Genomic DNA, 3,640 nt, shown 5'->3' on the forward strand with positions numbered 1-3,640 from the left:
AAAATATTTTTAGAGTGTTTCAAATTGAGTTTCCATCTTTACTTATAGCCCCCCTCTCTATCCACAAACATTTTCTGTATGTTGCCAGGAAGTCAATTATTTCAGCTTTATTATGATTATTCCTAATTTGATTCTGATTGTGAATACTTGTGTTTTAAAGTAGCCACATGTTCCTCAGACTCCTTTTATGCCATATCCAATCCAACCACCAAGCCGAGAATGTGGATCTGCCAAAGAGTGTGTGTGATCTGAGATGTGTAAGGTTAGGGTTATCCTCGCTGATGAAGTTTACTCCAGTAGTGTTATAAAAATTAGATGGTGATGATTTCATCATACCAATCATATCCCCAAAAGGATGGCTGCTGTGTTAAATCGATACGATCCATAGATGATGGCAGAACGACGAAATAGTGTGAATTTAAGGTTTGTCACACCGTGGTGAGGTCTTGGGTTTTTTATGTTTTGGTCTCGTCACTGCTTTTATTTTGAAAAGTAACTCTCCTCTCGTTTCAGATCACCTGCCCCTCCCTGTGTGTGTCACCTGCCTGAGTGTCTCCCCTAATTACCAATTGTGTTCACCTGGTGCTCCCTCCCTCATGTGTTAAATAGTCTGTGTCTCCCTTGTCCTGTGCCAGTGTGTCGTTTTTCGTCTCGCCAGCATTTCCACAGTTCTTGTCATCGCCACAGTCATCTGCCTTGCTTCGTTTTCAAGTTTGGTTCTCCTCGTAAGAGTGATTTTCTTTTGTAAATTTTCACAGCTTAGCTGCTCCCTTAGTTTGTTAGTTGTTTAGATTGCCTTTTGTTTTTCCTCCTTAAGAGTGATTTTGTGTTATTTAGTTTTTGCCCTTAGATTGTTCCTCCATTTTACGGAGTGATTTTTAGTTTAGTCTTTTTCCCTGTTTAGATTTTTCCTCCCTTTTGGAGCGCCTTTTGTTTATTAGTATTTTAGTTTGTCCCTTTTATTCCCCTTTCCCTTGTCTAGTTATTTGTTCTTTACCCCATAGGATAGTTTGCCCTGAGATCAGGATAGTCAGGAGTTTAGTGTTTTTTCCCTCTTTGTAGGGATTATTATTGTTAGGTCCTTTAGACTGTTAATGTTCATAGCCTTTTTGTTTCCTCTGTTCGGGGAGTTCCTCTTGCTGACCAAGTATCTAAATAAAGTGCTTTTGACATACTCTGATATATCTCTGCGTCTGAGTCCTGCTTCGAGCCCGGCCTGACAAGGTTAGGTTGATGGTAAGGCGAAATGGTCGAGGGATGGAGGAAGGGGATGAGAGGAATGGGTTGGGGTCGAGAGGAATAGATGAAAAAATTTGATGGTGATGATTTCATTCTACCAATCATATCCCCAAAAGGATGGCTGCTGTGTTAAATCGATACGATCTATAGATGATCGCAGAATGAGGAAGTAGTGTGAATTTAAGGTTAGGTTGATGGTAAGGCAAAATGGTCGAGGGATGGATGAAGGGGATGAGAGAAACAGGTTGGGGTCAATGGGGTTGGATGAAGGGGATGAGAGGAATGGGTTGGGGTCATAGACGGATTACTGCATGGGCAAAGTGGGCGTGTGCCCAGGGCCCTAGAGCCAATAGGGGCCCTTGGCCTCCCTTCAGATTTTTTTTGTTTTTGGTACCATTTAAAAATATATTGGAATGAATGTGGCTTTGAAAATGTAGTATGATAATAAATCAATTAAATGCTTTAGGAATTATAAGATTAAATCAGTAATGTGTGATGACACAATACGCTGGTCGCTGGGGTCAAAGTTGAAAAAAGTGCATTTTTAAAATGGAGACGTGGGCGCTCAGTGGATCAGCTAAATTAAAACAGAGGAAAGAAAAAGCTGAAACGGCTGAAACCACACTACGTAACTGGCCGTAGAGGCCAAACTGGTCAGAAAGTTGGACTGTGATTACTTTATCAACGACTTTTCCTCGGAGGCCAGGAAAAAGCCGGTGGTTTAGGTGAGTAGTTTCTAGGACTGTAGCCGGCATCCTAGTGCCATGTTCGACCCCCTGTCGGACGGTCGGTCTGAACACATTATTGGATTTAGTGCATTTGTTTATTAGGGCCACGGGGCAATCGCACCGAGCACTGGTCCCATACAGCAATAGCTGTATGGTGTGGATTTTTTCTTCTTCCTCTTCCGGACGCAATTTCGTCCCGCTACTAGTCCTACAACTTGAAGAGTTGCAGGACAAATTATACATCCAAATGTCCGGTTTGATCGGGATCGGTGTGCTATTACTTTTCTCTACAGAATACAAATTTTTCGCGACGTAAGTCGCGAAAAACTGCCCAAATTTTTGCATTGAAATGAATGGGACGGCCGACAAAAAATGAGCGAAAAAGAACAATAATTGGAGATTTTTAAACATCTACTTCTCCGGCATAATTTCATCTAGAGACTCCATTTAAACTTTAAACAGTAGACACAAGTCTTGTGTATCTGTGTATTAATCCACGTTTTGATAGGTCATATAGTTTTTTATCAATCCCTGTTCAATGACCATGATCATTTTTGGACAAATTCTGAGATTATAATGGGTGTGTATTGCACGGAATGTTCGTGTCACAGTGTGTGACATCATCGCCAGAGTGTAGAGGGAGAGAAAAAATTGTCAAAAAATAAATTTGAAAACTGCGCTCCATGCCGCAAATTCCACTCTACAGAAATAATTTATACATAGAAACGTAGGAAAATTAGTCTTCTCACTCACAATCCTCTGGTAAAGCTGTCAGAGTTATAGTTTGGGCGTAGGACGCACAGATGCGCCACCAACACCACCAACAGCCTCATTGGCTCCCATATTAAAATCGCCGGAAGATTTATGAAAAAAGGGATAAGTAACGCTCTAACAAAGCTATTTTTTCATTTTTCTTTAAAAAAAAACATATGTAGACGTTCAGGAAGAACTCAGGACGCTCAAAGTGAAGTCGGATCAATGATAGGTATTATGGTTTTGCCAAAAATGCTTTCTGTTCGAGGCCAGAAAGTCTGTCCACCTCTGGCTACTGTCACTCTTCCGGGACATTGGCAGGTGTCAGTTAATTCTGTTGATTGCTTTGATCTGATTGCCTTTGACCTTTGATGTGGTTACAGTTACAGATACACACACACACATGCGCGTAAGCGTGCACACTCCTCACACATGCATACACATGCTTCAAACACACGCACGCACACGCGCGCACACACACACACACACACGTGTAACTTTGTGTGATTTTAATTACACACACACACACACACACATACAAGTAACTTTATGTGATTTTAATTACACACACACACACACACACACATTTTGAGGTTAAAGGGCATAGTTTGAAATCTCTGAAGAATCTCATCATAGTGGCACACCGGCAGTAGCCCCCGTGGCCCTTTCAGAATTTCCCTAGAGGAAATTTTCTAGTTACCATTACAACATGACATGTGCCTGTATTTGTGTGTGTAATTGCATCTGTGTGCACCGGCCAGCGCGAGGGAGAGAGACAGCATTAATGGGACACCCTGGATGCGCTGGTTGATAGTTTCGTTTTTAAAAATAGGTGGTTACCAAAATTGTAATTAATAATGCAAGGGCTGGCTATTTGAGCTTTCTGTCTCTCCCATAATATATGTATCGTCCTGTACATG

This window comes from Centropristis striata, chromosome 4, assembly GCF_030273125.1.
Source record: "Centropristis striata isolate RG_2023a ecotype Rhode Island chromosome 4, C.striata_1.0, whole genome shotgun sequence".
Taxonomy (NCBI): domain Eukaryota; kingdom Metazoa; phylum Chordata; class Actinopteri; order Perciformes; family Serranidae; genus Centropristis; species Centropristis striata.